The following is a 13,060-nucleotide window of genomic DNA, read 5'->3' on the forward strand; positions in this document are numbered from 1 at the left end:
GGCCCCAGCCCAACTCCTTCCAAATGCTTGGAGGATCACACTATGTGGTAAGGCGACAAGCTTTGTCCATGGCGTCAGGTGGCATAATCAAAGTTGTGGGTTCAAACTCTCACTATTCCCATATTAAGAACTGGGATAGGAAGTTTTTCTTTGTATCCAATGCTAGATGGGAGTTCCCAGTTGGTGAGGTTAGTCACCGTGAGTTCCCAATTAGGGCTTCGTGGCACTGCATTCCAAATGGCTATGATTTTGACATCACTCTCTCTAGGAGTGAGGCAAAGAGTCTGGGTGTGGTTTATTCATGGTTTGAAGAGAACCCAAATGCCGTTTGGTCTAATGCAATCCTCACCAAAGAGAATATAGATTATTATTTCTTGCAGTCAAAGGATCAGTCATTGTCCATTGGCCGTCTAGCTCCTAGTTAGGAGGGCCCAAGAACCACCCATGGGATAAAAAGATCTACCTCGTCTTGTCGGTAAGGGGAAAAATCCCTATACCGAGCATGTTGGTGCTTGTGACAATGTAGGGGCTAGAGGTGGTTCACTCACCCGCCACGACCCTGCTAATCCAAAGAGTGGTTCCAGGCATCCTTGATGATGGACCCCAAGATGGACCGAGCCTTAAAGATCCTTTACAAGTTCCAGATGGAGCAATCACAAATTCAAGAGCCAAGAAGATCAAGGAGACAATGCAAGGATTGATGCAAATCTACTTGGGAGGAAGCTAGCAAGAGCCCAACACTCAAGATGGGTTTGAATGAAGGAGAACCAATTTTGATCAATTTTATACAAGTTATGGAAGAGAGCAACAAAGCAACATGAATTGAAAGCTTTCAACTTAGTTCATTCATTTAAAAGACTTATTTTATTAGTTTAGAATAATTGGGTTTATTATGAGAATGATTTAAGGGCATGTTAGGAAATATTGAACTAGGTTTTCAAGGAGTTACTGTAGCATGACACTATTCACGATACTGTAGCACCGAACTGTTCACTTAAGGGTATTTTTGGAAATGTGTCTTATTTTTGTACTAGGGTTAGTTTTGTTGGGGAGTATTTAAACATCTTGTGACTGCCCACTTCAAGTTAGACAATATATGAAAGTTTATGAAAATTGATTAATTTTATTTATTATGAGTTAAGTTTATCTCATTTTGTTCTTCATTAAACGTTTAAACTTATCAAAGATAAATCACAACCGTTGTGGCGTTCCTCTTTTGTAATTTGGGTTCTTGAGACCTGTTCTTCAACGGGTCTAGATTTTAATATAATCTAAGTTCTTAAAACAAGTTCCTCAACAGGTTTAGATTCTTCCATCTATTGACTTGATTTTGGCTTTGTTGGGTAAGTTTTCAAATTGATTGTGGGTTCAAGGGATTCCAATTCCGCGGGTTCACATCATTTGGTATTCAGAACAAGGTTTCTAATCAAGTCTGATTTTATCTTTTATTTATTGCATCGTAAATTATAGGGCTTCAATGTTCTAGGGTTGCAAAAAAAAAAGTGCAAAAATTCGTTTTTCCTAGTGCTGTCAAATTACTCTATCATTTAGATTTCGTGTTCATCATCATAGGGTGGCTAAATTCCTTGTTTGAGGGCCTTCAAAATTTGCACTATCTAGGGTTTGAAATTTCTAGAGTTTCTTGCATCTCTAAATTTGTCAATTGCTTGGAGTGTCGTTTCATTGATTCTCTTTTATTCCTGTCAATTTCGGTGTTTTCAATTGTTTGATTTTCATGATTGAATCAATTTTTTGTGATTGAATTAGTGGAAAAAAAAAGAAGAGAAAATGAAAAGAAAAGAAAGGAAATGAAAAGAAAGAAAAAGAAAAGAAAAGAAAGGAAATGAAAAATTCGAAAAGAAAAAAAAAAACAAAATTTGATTGAGCCTTATCATCAAAGGGGGCTGAATATATCATTATAGTTGATATCTTATTTTATAATTACTCTTTTCCTTGTATAATTTTCTTGATTCTCGTATTATTTTATTCATTTCGTGCTTCTCTTGTTCTTGTTTTCTTAGACCTAATTATTAGTTGGAATAAAATAAGGTTGTATTGCCTTAATTGAGTTCAATTTAGTTCTTAAAGAACTTGAGCAGGAAATCTCTTGAGGTAAAAGGCAAGAGAGTGTGAGATCATTATCGAGAAAAAGCCAACTAAGAGTAAAACAGGAGTGAAGTGCCATTATTTGAGTGTAAATACGTAAGGGAGCATGTGAGGTCTTTTTCCACTAACATTCTTTTTGTGCAGCGCATATGATATCTCATAAAAGTGACTCATTACCAACGGGGATGGTAGATAACTCATTTGTGTTGCAGGCCATACAACAACAGTTTGAGCGGTTTAACATGGTGTTATGGGAAGTGAGGGATAAAATAGATCATCGAGATACAGTGAGTAGAAATCTGCAAGGTGGGAGAGATAGGAGGAGACGTGAGCCTAGTATTGAGAATGGGTATGAGTATGAAAAGTATGGTGTCTCTTATTACCAGACGTGCACTCAATACACAAATCAAGGTAGATGAAACAGAGCAATAGAGAGAGAATATTTTTCATACTAGATGCCACATCAATAACAAGGTATGTAGTATGATCAGTGATGGAGGGAGTTGTACTAATGCAGCTAGCACTACTTTAGTTGAGAAATTGAATTTACCTACCTTGAAACACCCTAGACCATACAAGTTGCAGTGGTTGAATGATTGTGGGGAAGTTAAAGTAAATAAACAAGTGTTGGTTTCCTTTTCAATTGGGAAGTACAAGGATGAGGTGCTTTGTGATGCAGTACCTATGCATGCTAGCCATATTTTGTTAGGGAAGCCGTGTCAGTGTGATAGGAAAGTGATATATGATGGGTTTAGGAACATGTACAGTTTTGAAAAAGATGAAAAAACAATCAAACTTGCTCCTTTAACTCCAACACAGGTCCATGAGGAATAACTAAAACTGAAAAGTAAGGTTGATCAAAAAAGAAAGAGTGAAAGTGAGGTTGACTAGAAAAGAAAGAGAGAAAGTGGGATTGATCAAAAAAAAAAAAGTGAAAGTGAGGTTGAGCGAAAAAGAAAGAGTGGGAATGAGATTGAGGAAAAAAGAAATAGTAAGACAAAAAACGAGAGAGATAAAAAAAATGGGAGAAAAAGGAAATGAGGGTGAGGCTAAAACCTTAAGAAAAAAAAAAAGAGTGAAAAGAAAGAGGAGAGTGAAAAGAAAAGTAAAAGTGAGAGAAAAATAAAGAGAGTAGTAAGTTTTTATGCTAAGGCAAGCTTTTATACTAATGAATTTAATGACTCTTTGCCTAGTATTGCTGTTTCTTTATTGCAGAGATATGAAATCATGATTCCTAGCAGTATGTTTAGTGGATTTCCACCTATTAGATAGATAGAGCAATATATTGATTTTGTGCTAAGTGTGACAATCCATACCCTACATCTCTTTGAAGAACATGAGTCATCGACACACTTGAAGGGACAAGGTAAGTTGTTGACTAAAATGCGTGCTAAGTGAGAGGAATCTATTGAAACTTTCCCTCATGTAATCAAATACACACAAGGCAAGGAAAATTTTGTAGTTGATGCTTTAGCAAGAAGATATGTCATTGTCTTCATTTTAGATGGCAAAGTTATTGAGATTTGAATATGATAAGAAATTGCATGCTAATGATGATGGCTTGACTAGTTTGTATGGAGTACATGAGAAAGCATTGTTTGGTAAGTGCAATAGACTAAATTGGTATTTATTTAAAAAAAAAAATAGATTTTATGAGCTTCCTAGTCTTATGCGTGAGTTGCTTGTGCAAGGGTGTGGTTTGTTGGGACATTTTGGTGTAAAGAGGACTTTAGACATGTTGCATGAGCATTGGTGGGAGTATTACTTGCCATTCATTGAGTTTGCATATAGTTGGAATGGTCACTTTGGTGTAAAGAAGAGTTTAGACGTGTTGCATGAACACTTTTGGGAGTATGATTTGCCATTCATTGAGGTCGCATATAATTAGAGTGGTCATTTTGGTGTTAGGAAGACTTTATATGTGTTTCATAAACGTTTGTGGGAGTATCACTTTCCATTCATTAAATTGTAGCATGGATGTTTGAGAGAGTATCGTTTGTCATTATTAGAGTTTGCATATAATAGGACCGTGCATACTACTATTTCTCATTCACATTTTGAAGTTTTTTATGACTTTAATCCACTTATTCCTTCTAATTTAATGCCTTTACCTGTTGATAACAAAAATAGCTTGGATGGACTTCTCCAAATTCTTGATAAAATTAATGATAATTCATATCAAGTGGATTTTCTAGGTAAGTACCATGTTTCTACTATTTTCAATGTTACTAACATTTTTCCCTTTGATGCAGGTGGAGAATCGAAGTCGAATCCTTTTGAGGAGAGAGGGAATGATGGGCCCCAAGATGGACCAAGCCTTAGAGATCATTTGCAAGTTTCAAATGGGGCAATCACAAATTCAAGAGTCAGGAAGATCAATGAGGCAATGCAATGATTGATGCAAATCTACTTGGGATAAAACTAGCAAGAGCCAAACACTTAAGATGGGCTTGAATGAAGGAGAACCAATTTTGATCAATTTTATACAAGCTATAGAAGAAAGCAAAAAAGCAATATGAATCAAAAGCTTTCAACTTAGTTAATTCATTTGAATGACTTATTTTATTTGTTTAGAATAATTGAGTTTATTATGAGAATGACTTAAGAACATGTTAGGAAATATTGAACTAAGTTTTCAAAGAGTTACTGTAGCGCAGCACTATTCACGGTACTATAGTACCAAACTGTTCACTTAAGGGTATTTTAAAAAAGGGGTCTTATTTTTTTGTACTAGGGTTACTTTTGTTGGGGAGTATTTAAACATCTTGTGGCTGCCCACTTCAGGTTAGACAATATATGAATGTTTATGAAAATTGATGAATTTTATTCATTATGAGTTGAGTTTATCTCCTATTGTTCTTCATTGAACGTTTGAACTTATCAAAAATAAATCACAACTTTTGTAGTGTTCCTCCTTTATAATTTGGGTTCTTGAGACAGGTTCTTCAACAGATCTAAATTTTAATATAATCTAGATTCTTGAAACGAGTTTCTCAACAGGTCTAGATTCTTCCATCTATTGACTTGATTTTGGCTTTCTTGGGTGAGTTTTCAATCAAACCCGTTGAGGAACTCATTTCAAGAACTTAGATTATATTAAAATCTAGACCCATTGAAGAACCTGTCTCAAGAACCCAAATTAAAAAGAAGAAATGCCACAAAAGTTATAATTTACCTTTGATAAGTTCAAACGCTCAATAAAGAACAAGAAAAGATAAACTCAACTCATAATGAATAAAATTCATCAATTTTCATAAACTTTCATACATTGTCTAACCTAAAGTGGTCAGCCACAAGATGTTTAAATACTCCCCAACAAAAGTAACCCTAGTACAAAAATAAGACCCCTTTCCAAAAATTCCCTTAAGTGAACAGTTCGGCCCTACAGTACTGTGAATACTGCCGCGCTACAGTAACTTCTTGAAAATCTAGTTCAATATTTCCCAACATACCCTTAAGTCTTTCTCATAATAAATCCAATTATTCTAAACTAATAAAATAAGTCATTTAAATGAATTAATTAAGTTGAAAGCCTTCAATTCATATTGCTTTGTTGCTCTCTTCTATAGCTTGTATAAAATTGATCAAAATTGGTTCTCCTTCATTCAAGCCCATCTTGAGTGTTGGGCTCTTGCTAGCTTCATCCCAAGTAGATTTGCATCAATCATTGCATTGCCTTCTTGATCTTCTTGGCTCTTGAATTTGTGATTGCCCCATCTGAAACTTGCAAATGATCTCTAAGGCTCGGTCCACCTTGATACCCATCACTTGATCACTCCTTGTCCCTCCACTCTATGGCCACAAAGAAGCTTAATGCTCTTTCCCATTGGTGCACCTTGAATGCTCTTCTCCAGTATGTAGGAATAGCTAAAGTGCTTATGAGTTGTGGCCTTTTTTTCACATATACATTGTTTTTCATAACCATTACAATTCCAGTTCCAGTACCTCTCAAGATTACTACTTGGCTCGTCTATGCCATATATGTCCTTGCCGTTGTTTTAAGCTTCAAAACGGAAGTGTAAGGGCTTATTTGGGAATAAAATGAGATGAAAATTTTGTGAATAGTAATAAGATAGTTTGTAAATAGTAGTGAGATAGTTTAAATTGAGTATTATTTGGGTTTTGAAAAAGGAGAGAGAAAAAGTTGAATAAAAATTATTATAAAGTTAAAATATTGTTATAATGTAGTTTTATAATATTATTTTTGTTTGAGGATTTAAAAAAGTTGAATTGTTTTTTTTTTTCTTTTTTTGAAAATTTTAGAAAAGTTGTAATGATTAGGTTGAAGATTTTATATTTGAATTATGTTTGGAAATAAGATGGGATAAGATAAGATGAGATAAGATGAAAATTTTGATATGAGATCTATTTCCAAACAAACCCTAAGAGTAATATTGTACATAATCTGGCCATACGGCTAAAATAAATATGAAACCTGGTGATCATGATCAATAGATTAACAAAATCGAATCTTACAAATCAGAATGGAGAACACGGAAGGCGTGATGAAACTAATCGGAGGCCTCTAACGACAGCAACGACTTGGGCTTGCCTGTACTTTACGAAGAAGATGGAAGGTGCGACGAAACGGATCTTGAAATGGATTTGGTTTCCTTGCTTTGTTTGTGGGTGTTCTTTTCCTTTTTGCACTACGACTAATTGCGCGTATGAATTGTCTTCTCCACCACTTGACCGTCTCTCTTTGTTTTGGCAAAAAGCGGTGGTTCCCTTTCATACGTAAACTACATGCCGCAAACTCTTATACTGTTCAAATCCTCATTTTTCTTTTCTTCTACTTTTGGCTTTGAAGTTTCTTCATCCGCCATTTTTGGCTATCGAAAAAAGCAGTACGGCGTTGATGGTGTGGTTTCTAGTTGTTTTATAGTAACTCGATGCAAACCACTTCTAGCCAAATGATTAATGAGGCGCCAACACGTATGATCATTTGGCTTTGCAGTTAAGCTGATTCGTGACTGAACCGTTGCTTTGGATTGAATCGAAATTCTACCTAAGTGTGGTTTGTATTCTTGCAAGCTCTGGCCTATTAGCATTGTTAACTTTGGATGAGAAGGCACTGTACACCGAAGGAAGCTCTTCCCTTCCATCGACAGGAACACAAAAATGGCGGAAGGAAAGGCAAAGAGTAGATGGTTGGCATAAGGATAGGGTGAATTGGTGTCTTTTTCTTTGATATCAACAAACAATATGAATCATCCAAAATAAAAATACATATATATTATATTAATAAAAGGTCCTCAAAGTTAGGTGAATGTTCATGGACTGGAAAAAAAAAAAACTGGAAACGTTACGCACCATTTGAAGTTGGGGGCTTGGCCATGCAAAAATGGCGACGAGTAGTCGTTGGCCTCGGTAGACGACGGCAGTGAGGTTTGACACCCAATGAGATGCCGACTGAGTGGAGCTCGGTGGAGGACTTCGACCAAAACTCTTACTCTGTTTTTTAGAAGTAAAACAAAGGTGGGCTTTTCTCTTCTTCTTTTTTCTTTTGGGGTGTTAAATAGAGGGGCTAACGGTGGTCCTAACCATGGTGGCTAGTGGTATGCAGGGGGCGTATCACGGTGGCAGAGAAGTTGAAGGATGAAGGCAAGATGTGCACGGTTTCCATGGTGGTTGTTACGTGCACAAATGTTGATTGTAATTAACAAGAGCAAATCGGCAAGACGTGCACAGTTTCCATGGTGGTTGTTACGTGCACAAATGTTGATTGTAATTAACAAGAACAAATCTGGCCAATTTGAAGTGGCAGTAACCTCCCTCACAAAGTTTCTGGATGAACACTCGATTCATTTCTTAATAGGGGACTTATGACTTTAAATAGGGAACTTAAATTACTGAATAATACCCAACGCAAATAACAGATGACTAACCCATAACTCAGAAATGCAAAACATGGCTCAATCGTGGCCCACAACACTTAACATAAGACCAATTCAATGATGTGGATTAACAGCCCACGACCAATGACCAAACAATAAAAAGAGACTCTAATGTCCACTTAATTACAATTGTTTCCACCCATATATAAACAACATAACCTAACCCTAAATCACCAGCTTCCCTTCAGACAATCTTCCCTATCTTCGCGGCTCTCCTAACATGCCCTTCTCCTTCAAAAGATCTTGCCCACAAGATCTGGATACTTTTGCCTGAGTTCGTCCACATCTTCCCATGTAGCAGCTTCCGCTACTACTCCTTTCCAATGTACCAATAACTCAACTCCAGCCCCGTGCCCCTTTAGTGCAAGTCTCCTCTGTAAGATGAACTATGGTTCAGGAACTAGGGTTCCTTCAGGGGTTACTTGAGGAAGCATTGGTATCGGCTATATCTTGTCTCCAATGCATTTCTTGAGGTTTAAGACATGAAAAGTGGGGAAGATTTGAGATCCTTGTGGAAGATCCAAGGTATATGCAACCTTACCTATTCTCTAAAGGATCTGGAGGGGTCCATATTAGCGAGACGACATCTTCAAGTTTCTACGCATGGCTACTGACATTTGGCGATAGGGCTTCAATCTCATGTAGACCCAATCTCCTTCCTCAAATTTTCTCTCTGTTTGATGCTTATCTGCATAATATTTCATCTTATTATGTGCTTCTGGCAGGTTTTCTTACACTAATTTGGCTATGAAATCTCTACTTCGGAGTTCTTCCTCCACGACTTGCACCTTGGTGGTTCCTTGTTCATATGGCAGCATCTTGGGTGGGAGCTGCCTGTAAACTGCCTCATATGGTGAGATATGAGTAGAGCTATGTTTGGTAGTGTTATACACATACTCTGGTAGCGGTAACCACCTTGTCCAATCCTTTGGCCTGTCACTAGAAAAACAGGGTACATAACATTCTAGACCTTTGTTAGTTACCTCTGTTTGGCCATCTGTTTGTGGGTGGTATGCAGAGCTCATCAATAGCTAGTTCCACAAATGCGAAAGAGTTCCTTCCAGAATTGACTTGTAAATATGGGGTCCTTGTCACTGACTATAGTCTGAGGAATGCCATGTAACTTAAAAATATTTTCCATGAAAACTATGGCAACAGTTAGAGCTGTGTAGGGGTGGTTTAGTGCAATAAAATGGACATATTTGCTCAATCGATCCGCTACTACCATTATGATAGTTCTATGAAATCCATGCTAATGTCATTCCAATTCCTTTGTGGTATGGGAAGAGGTTGATGCAACCTCGAAGGGTGGAAGGTTTCAACCTTGTTCCTCTAGCATACATCACATTCTCAGATGAAGGTTCTCACATCATTGCGCTGACTAGGCCAGAAAAATTCTCTTTTGACTCTTGAATTTGTCTTATGTACTCCTGTGTGGCCCCCTAATGGATTTCTATGAAAATACTGCAAGATCTTATGCTGGAATGGCACGAGGGTTCCTAAATGAAGTCTGCCCTTGTAAAAGAGTAGCTCATTGCGAACTTGGTATATTGCTGGATCCAAGGTCCCTTGATGTTAGAGGTTAAATAACCTCTACAACATTGGATCTTGGTGGTAAGACTTTCTTAACTCATCTAACCACGCTGCTTTAATCATACTAATTGCTTGCATTTCTTGGCTTCTGATAATCTGGTTACTGTCTGGTTGGGTGGTGTTTGGAAGGTTAGGGTCTATATGGTGGTTGTGGAATGGTGAGGCTAGATTTTGGCTTAAGTTTTCTGAGTGGGTTAATCAGGACAGGGCATCAGCTACTGTATTTGTTTTTCCACTCTTATATTCAACCACAAAATCATAGCCAAGTAGTTTAGAAACTCATTTTTGTTGGGCAGGTGTACCCATCCTTTGTCCCAAGAGATATTTCAAGGCACGTTGATCAATGCGTACCTTGAAATTGTGTCCCAATAAATAGTGTCTCTATTTCCTTACGGCCATCACTAGAGCAAGTAGCTCTTTCTCATATGTTGATAAAGAGAGACTTCTTCCCCTTAGAGCTTGGCTGAGATATGCAATAGGTTGTCCTTCTTGCATGAGAACGGCTCCCAATCCTTCACCTGGAGCATCACACTCAATAACAAAACATTTAGTAAAGTTAGGCAACCTTAATACTCGAGGATTCATCATGGCTTCCTTCAACTTCATAAAGGCTTGTTGGGCCTTTTCATTCCAACAAAAAGCACCCTTCTTTAATAGAGCTGTCAGAGGGGCAACAATCTTCCCATAGTCTTGCACAAACTTCTTGTAATACCCGGTGAGTCCCAAGAATCCTCGTAATGCCTTGAGGTTCTTAGGTTCCTTCCACTCCTACATTGCTGTAATTTTCTGAGGGTCAGCTTTCACACCTTCACTAGAAATGATATGCCCTAGATACTCCACTTCTTTGCTTCCAAAAATACACTTTGATGCCTTAGCAAAAAACTGATGAGTGCTCAAAACTTCTAAAACAGTTTGTAAATGTATCAAATGATCCTGCAGACTTTTACTACAAACCAGAATATCACCAAAGAATACCAGGACAAATTTCCTTAGGTAGGGCCGAAACACCTGATTCATTAACCCCTAAAAAGTAGCAGGTGCATTAGTTAATCCAAAAGGCATAACCAGGAACTCATATTGACTGTCATGGGTCCTAAAAGTATTTTTTGGAATATCTTCAGGGTTCATTCGAATCTGGTGATAACTCAAATGCAGATCTAGCTTGGAAAAAACTTAAGCCCCATGGAGTTCATCTAAAAGTTCATCAATGTTGGATATTGGGTATCCTTAATAGTATCCCTTCCATCGACAGGAACACAAAGATGGCGGAAGGGAAGGCAAAGAGTAGATGGTTGGCATAAGGATAGGGTGAATTGGTGTCTTTTTCGGAAGTTGGAATCGGAGTCGGTGTAGCTCCGAGTACATGTTCGAATGTCAGAGTCAGAGTCGGAGTCGGAGTAGTGAATTGCTCCAAATTCCAACTCTGAATTTTAACTTTTTTAAAATTAAAACAGATGCAAAACGATGTCATTTGTTTTGCATCTATTTTTTTTTTCTTTTTTAAATTTTACCCCTTTATTAAACAACGTTGTTCCATTTAAATAGGAACGACATCGTTTTGCTATGGCCCGTTACATTTCAACCATTTCTCTTCAATTATTCATTTCCCCACTGACCACCCAGCACCCCCACCTAGTGACCAATACTCTCCCTCCCCCTCGCCCCCTCGCTTCTCGGTCTCAGACTCTCAGCTCACAATGGCACAACCTCACATGATGGCCTTCAGTCTCCTCAGCACAGCCTCTCATTTCTGTCTTAGCTCTTCACGCCGCTGCAGTGCCGCTTTATCTTGCCGATATACAACATCTTGCATCCTGCCGACTGGTCAGTGCTGTCTTCCCAGTTCCCAATTGGTAATTTTAGGCTTTATTATTTTTCAAATAACGTAATGTAATGGTCCCTTTTTCTTCAATTTGAGAGATGGTGTATGAATTTAGTTTGCTGTATGTAATTAGGATGGAATTGCAGTAACGACATGATTGTTATAGGAATGTAAATGGGGTTGCATGCAAACTTTTTGTGAAAATGCCTCAAGTACACTTTAATTCGGTCATTTGATCATTTGATCACTAACTCTTTTCAAAGTTGGATATATAATTCGGTCAAAAAATTATATAAGTTGTTGTTCATCATGCATGATATCTCATTTGATGAGTTGAAAAACCAATCCATTCACATATGTTTAAGCAGTAGTAGATTACCCCTTGAAAATACATAAACGAAAAAGCATATAAGACACAAAACTCCAAACAAAATTTATACCCAAAAATTAGTTGTAAACTCGAAAAGCATATATGCAAACTGAAGACAAACTTCGTTAGATACTTCTATTAGCAACACAATGTCCTAGCAGACAAATAGCATGGAATAAATAAATGTAATTAGGCAAACAATTAGAAACCCAAGAATACTTTAAGTACAAAACCATTTTCTCATCATCATTTCCATTTGCTTACTCGTCTACCGTCTTTGTTGTGTTGCTGACTTGCATTTTCCCATTTATTTTTTCTATAGCTGAAACAATTTTATCTATGAGAGAAATAGGAAAGAGCAAGGCTGCAATGGGTGTGACTTGTGAGAGTTTGGGGCTGCTTTCAATTGAGGGGAGAGGGACTATGGAGTGTGGCTTGAGGGAGAGAGGGTGAGAGAGAGAGAGCAGATGTCGTTAGGCTTGAGAGAGAGGGAGAGAGGCGAGAAGAGAATCAGCCATGAGAAAGATCAGTACGTTAAAGAATAATATCCCATATATATATATATATATATATATTTTGTCATAATTCTAAAATATAAGAGTGGAAAAGAGAAAAACACTTGTAGAGTATCAAAATATTTATTGAGGTGTTAATATTGTCCATAAATCTTACTAAAGCAAGAATAAATAGATTTAATATATATATATATATATTAAACTTTAGTTGGCATGGTAAAAACTAAAAGAAATGATCTTTTTTTTTTTTAAATGTGAATTCATTTATTTTCTTTTATCTAGTGGTGGGCTGAACATTATGTAAAGATTACATAATTTATCACAATTCTAACTAGTTTGCAGATTGTTGGGCTGAACATTGTGATTTTAGTGGTGAGCTTTAAGCACAAAAAGCATGCTTTCTCACCAACCTGCATATACTCCTTTTGAAATTGCTATAAGTATCTAATGCTACTTCTCAAATTTGTGATGGTTTTGCAGATTTGCTCTAATTTTATTTTATTTACAGTATTTAAATTTTTTTATTTAACAACCAACTCACTGATTTTAATTTAATTTTTCAGCTTCTTTGATTTCAAATAGTATGGATGCTAGACCTAGTGGAAGTAGAGATTATGGAGACAATGTCAGTGCTCCTACACCGGCGGGGGCTTCCACCCCGACGACGGTATGTACTTCCACCCCTAGAGCCCCATCTAGGGCAACATCTAGACCAGCATTTAGAGCAACTACTTCCTGTGCAAGTAGTCGACTCCCA

Source organism: Carya illinoinensis, chromosome 15 (genome assembly GCF_018687715.1).
Source record: "Carya illinoinensis cultivar Pawnee chromosome 15, C.illinoinensisPawnee_v1, whole genome shotgun sequence".
Taxonomy (NCBI): domain Eukaryota; kingdom Viridiplantae; phylum Streptophyta; class Magnoliopsida; order Fagales; family Juglandaceae; genus Carya; species Carya illinoinensis.